We start from the raw sequence: 10,104 nt of genomic DNA, 5'->3' as shown, positions 1-10,104 counted from the left end.
CTCTATTGGGTGACTAAACTGGAAGTACGCACTTACCACTACTATTGAACCCTTCTTATCATGCACCTCCGCACAGATTATATGTTCATCGGACAATTGCGAGACCAGTATCATCCGCAGATGACGGTTAAGTAGTACAAGTGCAGCTTTTGGCTGCTGTCCTTTTATCGCTACCTGTGCCGTAATAGGCAAGGCCGATATTCTTCCATATTCTGTATATGGTTCTTGCAGGGCGAGAATGTCTATTGACATTTCCTCTGCTATTTTGCGGACCTCGTACAGTACCGTTCTGGATCTCATTGCATTTAACTGCAGTACCCTGTAGGCTGTGTCTGCTCCGATTACCACTCGATTAACCATTTGTTGTGCAGCATTATTAGCCATGTTACAGCCCATAGTTTGTATGGTCAATTATTCTTTGCAACAGGATTTTATATGTAGCACATTCCTTGGTTTTGCCGGAACATGTACGCTTCCTTTTCTTGCATGGAATGCAAGTCGCGTTGCGTTCTTTCTGAGGGCACGCTTCTTTTTTGTGGTCGGGGACACCACAATGAGAGCACACTTCTTCGGACTTACAGTGCTTCGTGACGTGGCCAAGGTCACGACACTTAAAACACTGTGGCACTACAAGGAAGTCCTTCACAGCCATCGACTGGAAGCCCATGTAGATTCGCTTTCTTATTAGGAGATGATTGCGCATTTTGGCCGATACTTCGACCACATGATGGACGTTGGCCTTGCCCCTAGGCCCTGTTTTGAACTTCGGCCGGAAGTGTTGTTTAAACTCATCAATGGTCATGTCATCACCGAAGTTTTGACTATGAACATTTTCCACGAGTTCTTCCGTATTTTTGTCCGCGGGTACATCATACAAGATGACCAAGGGATCTCGTTTCTTGGGAAGCTCAACCCGAAGCTTCGCCGAAAGTTCTTTGTTGTCCTGTATTTTCTGCAGGTCTCCTGCAGACTCGGTTTCTAGAACCACATTGTTCCCGGCATTTCTTACTGCCTTTATTTTTAGCGCATCTCTCGCAGGATTTAGTACCTGCGTTAAAGTCCTCCTGATTTCTTTTGGTGTTTCATTAGCCTTTGGCTTAATGAACACTTCATGGCGTGCTCGTACCACTTTTTCTCCTGCGGTCTGCCTCTGCACTGTTGGGGCAGACCCGGCGGCGACCTGTGCAAAAGACACAGGTTGGGGTTGGGGGTTGCTCATTTTGCTTTGTGACGCAAGTTTGAGCGTCAATTCCTGGTTCAACTCTTGCATTTGCTCGAGTTTCCCCAAGAGCTTGGCGCGTTCTATAGCCCACTGAATAAGCCTGTCCTTTAGGCAACTCAGGGTCTTTTGCGTCACCTTTTCTCCCACTTTGACTGTCGATTCGATGAATGCGGCAGTATCCATAAGCAGTCGGTGGGTACTAGGTACCTTTATCACTTCCTCCGACTCGGAGTCCGACGAGGAAGTCGAGGTAATGGATCCGCTTTCGCTTACACTGCTTTCGTTTAGCTGATCCTGACTGCGTTTTGGCTGCTTTGCAGCCTTTGATATGCTCTCCAGCTCGGCTGGAGCTTTGTTGCTGCTATCCCCTTTCGCAGCTTGGGTTGCCGTCCGATCCGGTTTGGGGGACTCCTTCCCAGTGGTTCGGGTCCTCCTCCCCTTTTCCTCTGGCTTCCCTTTTGAGGGCGCCATCTTTATTTACTAGCTTACCCTCCCTGCGTGGATTTGTTCCCACACCTATCTATAAATATCCCTTTCGGGACGCTAACCACTCGGCCAACTGCGTCCGTACAGTTGTTGCCCAGGAGAAACGACACGGACGTGGGTCAGCGTGCTTTTAGATGCGCTCCCCGAACACAAGGATTCACCAGATTGGGCGGTGCGAAACCCACACCCAATCAAGCACTGCTCCTTGCTAAAGAAGTTTTATATATTTTGTTCTCGCTTACCTACGCACAAGAAGCTTGCGGCAGGGCAGTGCGTATGCAAAGATACCCTGGATAATAGAAATAGAGGTAGAAACATATCTAATTTTGTATAGTACTGCTATTGCGGCCATCTTGAAATCCGCCATCTTAGATTCAGGTCAAAATTTTTAAATAGAAAGAGGATCATGTGACATATCGTTTTGAGGTATCGTTTTACCAGAAACACAACTCTGGCACTATTTTAAAGATAGCTTTAGTGATGTAAGAATTATTACCTGTGAAAAGATTTCTTCTTTTCAGATTAATAATTCTTACACGACTAAAAGTAAAGACATGAGTTTGGCGTGAAAAGAACGAAAAGGATATGTACGGCTTGAAACGAAAGAGGAACGCGAAAGAAAATGCACTTCTGAAAATGATTTGTTTGAACTTTATACGCCAAAAGATATGGAGCAGTTCAAGTAATGAAGAAGAAAACCCAGTTGAGAATGTTAGAGAAAATGTAAATACGAATGCGTGTGTGCCCGGACCGTCCAAGATATGTAAAAGGGAAAAAAATAATTTTATTACTCAAAGACTAATTTTATTATTTTGTTGCTCTTGATCGATAAAAGATCACTGAGAGCAGCAATACATATTCTGACAGCGACGCAGAGGCATTAGGCCATAATGTAGAGGAGTTAGCAATAAATGGGTCTTCCATTCACCGATGCTGAATGAAAACCTGTAGTGAAGTTGCACAGAACTACAAGAAACAATTCCAGAGTGCATCAAGTGCGTTAGTTGTGCATTGGAACGGAAAACTACTGCTGAATTTGACTGGCACGGCAGGTTATCAATAATTATTACAGGAGATGGTTATAAGAGGATAATTGGTGTTCCCATTTTGTCGTCATCAAGAGAAGAACATATTGATTCTACTATAGTACATTCGCTTGAAGAATGGAACATGGTAAAGTTCGTGCATACAGTTTATTGTGACACTACTCCTTGCAATATGGATCTTGTCAACGGTGCTTGCATTCTGCTAGAGCAGTAGCTCCAAAATAGCCTTCTATACCTTCCTTGTATACACCACATTTATGAATTAGTTTTAAAATGTGTATTTGATAACTGTTGTGTTTCGTTTGTATCTGGACCGGACGTTCTCCTTTGAAATGTTTTCAGAACGAGTGGTCTAGAATAGATTGCACTAACTTTATTCCAGGAATTGATGATGATGATGTAACAAACAATATTTCCGATGTAAGAAATGAAGTGATGAATTTTGCCATCAAACTTGTAGAAGCAGGACACTGCAGAGAAGATTACAGGGAATTTTTAGAACTGACCATCATATTCTTGGGTGGCATACCTCCTTGAGGAGTTTTCTTTCGTTTGCCTGGAGCAATTCACCATGTAAGGTGAATGGGAAAAGCAAGCTACTATTTAAAATATTTCTCTTTCGCCAACAATTTCGTTTAACGAAGCAAATAGAAACGGGTCTTCGGAGAGTATGCACTTTCTGATCCGACTATATGATCACAGTTGGCTTAAATGTAATCAAACACCCCCCATTCATCATTACAAGATCTACAATTTTTGAAAGATTTGTACAGTTAAACACAAATAAATGCTGAATTATCTGAAGTGGCTCTTTCTAAATTTTCACACCGACTCTAGTACTTGACGGAGGAACACGTAGCATTGGGGTTTTTTGATGATGGAGTTACCATAATGGAAAAGCAAAAAATGGTTGAAAGAATTAAAACTATAAGGGGAAACCGTGAAGCAGCAAAGAGGCTTGACGCGAGAGATGATATCATAAAAATTCTTGTGAAAAGAGAAATCAGTGATTTTGTTACAACAAACAAATTTTCCTCGAGAGATTTAAAATACCCAAAGGGTTTCTTGAGTGTGATCCGACTTCATGGCCAAATAACAAAGACTATCTTCAAGGAAAGACAATAGTTTAATTCATCCACGTAACAAACGATGTGCAGAAAGAGGAGTGTAACTAATAGAAGATAATAACAACGGTCTTACGAAAAATGAGGAGCACAAACAGTTTCTTTTGCAGATAATAAAGGCCCACAGACAATTTCCTATATGCGACAAAGTGAACTATGTAGCAAATAAGATTCATAACTTACCAAAAAGATTCTACATAAATAAGGGATATTTCAATTTCTTCCAAGTTATAAGTTTTCTTTTTCCTCATAATGGTCTATGAATCATCTTGATGGAAAAAAACTTATTTGTAGTTCAAAGCGAAACAAGCAGTTTGTTACAGTTTATGTAAAAGACTTCCAAAATTCTTACATATCTGTGTTCCATAACTGCAATAAAATAACATTACATGAAGCATTTTGTTTTTCACACATAATAACTCTTACATGAATATAGGTAACTTGAAAATAATACCAGAAATGCTACCTCAAAAAGGTATGTCACATGACCCTCTTCCTTTTTAAAAATTTTGACCTGAATTCAAGATGGCGGACTTCAAGACGGCCGCCATGATAACGTATACAAGGTTAGGTTGGTCTCTTCCTCTAGTTCCATTATCCAACATATCTTTTCATTCCCTTGAGCCGTTTCTAAATTACGAGAGTTTATTCCAGCCTTTCCCCATACACTATGTATTGTAAATGCATTCAAAATTTTAGGTCGTTTGAGGCACCATTTAAAATTATTCAATGGATCTAATTTTTCTCCTGGCTTAATTTGGTTCCATATAGAACCACTTTAGGGGGTGAGTCCAAAGAAATTCCTAAATTTATTTTCCCCATATAAATTTGGACCACTCTAATTTTAACTTGGTTGGCCCCCCGAAAAAGAATTCTGGCTACATGCTTGTGAAGGCCCGTAACTTGCTATTTTTTCTACGTTTCGCACCTTGACCCTTCCGCCCCACCTGTTCTATTTTGGAGGAGGACAATGTCGAAGAAGGAACCGAGAGTAGTATAGAAACAATACGTAAGAGAGTTGTATGAAAAACGATTTGTTTGCCATAGTTTTCTTATTTCTTGTTTTATTTATTTTACATTTTAATTCTGTATTTTGGAGCTTTCAAAGTAGCTATTACAGAAAACAATTATTAATTAATACAACAAAATGTAAATATTCATATAATTTATTAGTTTGTGTGGAGGGAAGGAGCAGATTTCTCGTCGTCTGCTGGTGCTCATGAGATGCGACAATCTCTAAAACCGCTTCCCCCTCCGCAAGGATTGTAGCAGAAGCCTTAGTTTCTCGCAAGTTTCAGCGGTCAACTTGGCAGCCGCAGCCCCATCCATGGCCCCATGCGTGTGGGTGTTGCTTCCCATGCTGCTTAGTCAGGTGTACAGAATATGTTGACAAGTAGATGTAGGTTGCTCTCTCCATCTTCCGGTAAATTCAACACACTCTCGTATCCGCTAGGAGGTGCTAGTGTTTCAATTTCGTACTGAAGGTCAGTGAAGACATATAGTTAAAACCACGAGACATTTTTTATTTATACTTGGAGGGAGCCAAAATTAAAACAATAAATTTTGCTTCGATTTTTTGTTTACCGCCGGTAAACGTTGTAACACTGAGAAATCCTCACTGGTCTACATAAATTAATTTCTCACATTTTGTTTGATTTCGTAATTGACTGCAGATCTATAATACAATTTTGTCACGTAAAATCAATCGCAAAACGGTTGTATTGACACAAACCGTTATAGAACGTATCTGTGAAATATTGTAAAGATGTGTCCAGACCAATGCCAATGTGACAACGGAATGTTGATGAAAATATTTCCTCATTTTAACACAAATCGAAAGTTGCCAATGCTAAAACGTTTCGTTTGTAAAAGTATGAAATGTGCCTTCTTTCCATACTAATAATACTATGACTTCAATTTTCTTTTAATGCGTTATTTTAGGCCTACTTATTAGAATTATTGCAGTCAGTGATTATTAGTATTAAATAAATAAAAGTACAAAATGTACAGAGTGATTACTGTCCTGTTACCCCTATCTACCTCGTATTATTTAGATGTCAATGAATTGTTTCTTGTTATTGGTGATGTTGATATACATCTAAATCATGACTGATGAGTGCACTTACATCATAGAGGAACGGATCTTAATGAGCACGTTTTTAGAGTTACCTGATGGCTAGAATACAATTATTTTATTAAACAAAACTTGTAGCAATGTCAGTAAATAATTTTAAAATGTTTATGAGTCAAAGTACAGCCATATTAGCTCAGTTGTTGGAATTAATGTCCAGATTTTGTTTGGAATGCCACATTAACGATGATTATAGGCATAGCTCTTGATATAACACGTTTTGTTTTTCGCAACTCATTGCTTGTTATGTACACCGACAGCAAATGCCATCTAGCGGCAGTCTACACAACTTCGTCGTTGGTTGCTTACTTTGGCCACGCTCTTCGAGCGTCGTCGCAACATCCGGCTCCGTCCAGAAGATTCGCGCACCTCCCGCTCACCTCGTTGGCACCAGAACATACACCGACGTTTCTAGAATATTCTCGCTCGAAGTTCGGCATGGTATAAATATTGCTACTTCGGCCAACCAATCTAACAGACCAGTTTATTGCAGCTTAAGCTTTAGCAGTTTTAGTTCGCTACTGTTTTCGTTAAGACAGAGAGTTTGTGCACTGTACCTAAAGTTACAGTCTTAGTGCGATACGATTCAGAGACATTTTGTATACTTTGGTTTCCAAGTTCGGAAGCAATGGAAAGCAAGATGAAGAAAAAGCCTTATAGCAGACCAATGCGGGAAAGTGTAAAACGAGGCTTATTTGACATTCCAAGTGAAATGAGTGAAGTGCAGATACCCACGTACGCTGACGTTATACGACATTATCATTAGCTTCGAAGTGGTTTAAGTGGTGACGACAATGTGACTAAATTACCAGTGACTGACATTTGTAAACTAGTTGGACAAAGAGTTGTACATATCTGTCGTAAAGCAAGTATTCCTGTGGTTTCAGAAAAGAAAGTTTTTGACGTGCTGAAAACATTTTTTAATAAGTGTCGCACAAAGGAAAGACATTTCAGTCGACAAGAACAAAAAGCAACACTTCGTTCAGGTTCTGTTACACACGCGAAAAAGTCTATTTTTGATATTGCGTCTTGCAAATGTAAAACCGCCGAAGATTGTAACTGTGAGAGGTCACGCAAGATTCCAAACGAGAATTCAAGTTTTCTTTTTTTGACCAGAGAACATCACGGAAAATGAGTATTGGGACATTGACGTCCGAACAAGCAAATCTGTGTCAAGGATGCTTTCCCTTAAAGTGAGCAGATTTAAGGGGAGACAACCAAGAAAGACGCTGAAAGTTTTGAAGCAAGTCCATCAACTACAAGGATTAGTCATAGGCATACGTCAAAGATACTGGCGTCGTCAGAAGAATCCAGCGAAGCTGTTGAATTGGGAAGCACGTCGGGATCTGACTTCGAGGCGCAACCAAGAATGAAACATAGCCTAAAAGCAAATATGTTTGCAAAATACAGTCTAGGCAGAGTTTAGAACTGGAGCTTCAGAGAGACAGGTTGCTTTGACCGATTCTGCCGTACTTCACAACGCGAGACTCACAACGCCAGAGGACAAAAATCTTGTTGTTGACTATCTAAGGTACGAAGAGGAAAAGATAAACTTGGTGAGAAGATTCAGAAAGAAAAGGCTCACCTAGGCCGGGCAATTACAAGTATCTATTTCGATGGAAAAAAATGGTGCAAGTGTTCTGCAAGAAAAAATTAACGGCAAACTACAAAGACGAGAGGTTACAGAAAAACATATCACAGTTCTATCGGAGCCCGGTTCAGAATATTGGGTCATGCCACACCTAAGTCAGGCACTGGAAAGGATATTGCCGACTCTATATTGGAGCCTTTAGAGAAGAACCAGTATGACGTGTCAAGTCTTGAGGCAGTCGGCAGCGATGGTGAAGCCACAAACACAGAATGGGATAACGGCGTGATAAGTCAGATACAAAGATCCCTAGGAAAGGAACTGCAGCATCTCATTTGCCTCCTTCATACCAACGAGTTGCCATTTCGACACATGGTTACCGAATTGGATGGTGGGACGACCGGACCCAACGCTTTTTCCGGCCCCATCGGAAAGAAATTAAAGGATTGTGAACGTTCACCGATCGTCCCCTTTACACCCATTCCCGTTGAATGGGTGTGTGAAATGGAAAAACCAGATGGTTTAAGCAGCAACCAGAATTATATCTTTGAAATTTGTAAGGCTGTTGCTACAAGAATGTGTACTACCGATCTAGCAAACAGAAAACCAAGACCATTATCAATTCACGATGGCTTACATTTTCCTGTAGGATGCTTCGCCACTACATCAGTACTGATAAATCTAGTTCAAGTGTGTGTCTACTTTGCCAGTACATTGCTAAAGTATACGCTCCTGTCTGGTTTTCAATACGGAGAAATCCTTCGTGCGAAATGAGCGCAATGCATCTGTTTAGCATAATTAAGCTATCATGTTTTCTACCAGAAAATCTACAACACATACTTCGTTCTGTTCTACAAACAAACGTGTACTACGCTCATCATGAGCTGATAGCGATGACAGCATATTCAAACGTTAGGCTAGAGAAGGATAAAAAAGTGCCACAGCCGAAATCAAGCCGCCCACGTGACTTCATTGTTCTGAAATTAAACTTTACAGCTGAAAATTACTACGAGATGATTAATTGGCCTAAATGTCTAACAGAGCCGCCAATTCCACGAAGCATAACGGATCAGCAGATTGAAGAGAACATCCGGACTTCAGCTACTCTAACAACATTTCCTTGCCATGATCAAGCTGTGGAACGCACAGTGAAGCTGGTGTCCGAGGCAGCGTCGAAAAAGTGAGGCCAGAACGCAAAAGGTACATATCTACGTTAGAGCCAAACTGAAGTCTAGAACAAGAATGCCCCGCTTCGAGACCAAGAAGAACTACGTGACCTAAGATCAAATGTCAACATATGCCTACTGCGTGGGTGGCTGGGCGGAACTCGATATGCAACCACTACCCCGTGGTGAGTCCTGGGTTATTTTGCGTACAGAGCAAAATAAGCGAAGAGTTGCACAAAGAAAATCATGTTATATCAAGGGCTATGCCTATAATCATCCAAACAAAATCTGGACATTATTTTCAACAACTGAGCTAATATGGCTGTACTTTGACTCATAAACATTTTAAAATTATTTACTGGTGTTGCTACAAGTTTAGTTTAATAAAATAATTGTATTCTAGCCATCAGGTAACTAACTCTATAAATGACCACAAGTAGCTTTTCTGTCATTGGTGTTGTACGTGTTGCCTAACCAAACACTTAAAAAAAAACTCTAAGTTCGTTGGGGCAGGGTAGGTTGTCCAAAAAAAAAGTTAAAAATCAGTAAGGTCGGTGCCATTAATGGCACCTTTTCTGCACTAGCCGTCATCGAATTTCCAACAAAAGTGCATAACGCTCCACCCTACTGGACATGTGTATGAAGGCTGCAGCGTCCGTCGAACATTCGCCAAAAAAGGCAATTCATAAGTGGTTACAGAAATTAGGTGTTCCATAATCGACATTACAAAATCGTATGAAGAAGGACTTGCAGTTAAAGGCATTTAAAACTTCGTTTGTAAACGGATTGAGTGTTAGTGACATGCAAAAACGTCAGCAGGCTTGTAGGCGAATGCTCGATGTCTTTACAGGTCTTTCTTCAAGGGGTAAAGTGCTTTTCTCGAACAAGTATGCAATATATCGCAGTGCAAAAGCCAGAAGTTATTATTTTTGGAGTTAAGAAAACCCACATTTTTATGAAGGACACAATCCACCACATTTCATGATCTGGGCTTCAATGTCTGCAACCCACTTGGTAGGTCCATATTTCTTTGAGAGTGCTGTGACCCACATTGTATATCTCCCCATGGTAAGTGATTGATTTATTCCATATCTGCAAGATCGGGGACTGCTCGGTTGTGTATGTTTCCAGCATGATGGGCCACCAGTCCATTATCCTATTGCTGTTTGAGAATATCTCAATGAGTATTTTCTGATAAATGGATGGACGCGGTTCTGTCCATTTGTTTGCACCTTTGGAGTAGCTATCCCGAAGTCCTGATCTCTCATCTTGCGACAATGCATTATGGAGGTTCATAAAACGAAAGATTGCTGCCACACGTTACGAGACAGTTGATGAACC

This window comes from Thermobia domestica, chromosome 3 (genome assembly GCF_964235325.1).
Source record: "Thermobia domestica chromosome 3, izTheDome1.hap1.1, whole genome shotgun sequence".
NCBI lineage: Eukaryota > Metazoa > Arthropoda > Insecta > Zygentoma > Lepismatidae > Thermobia > Thermobia domestica.
Note: the sequence above shows the minus strand (reverse complement) of the source record.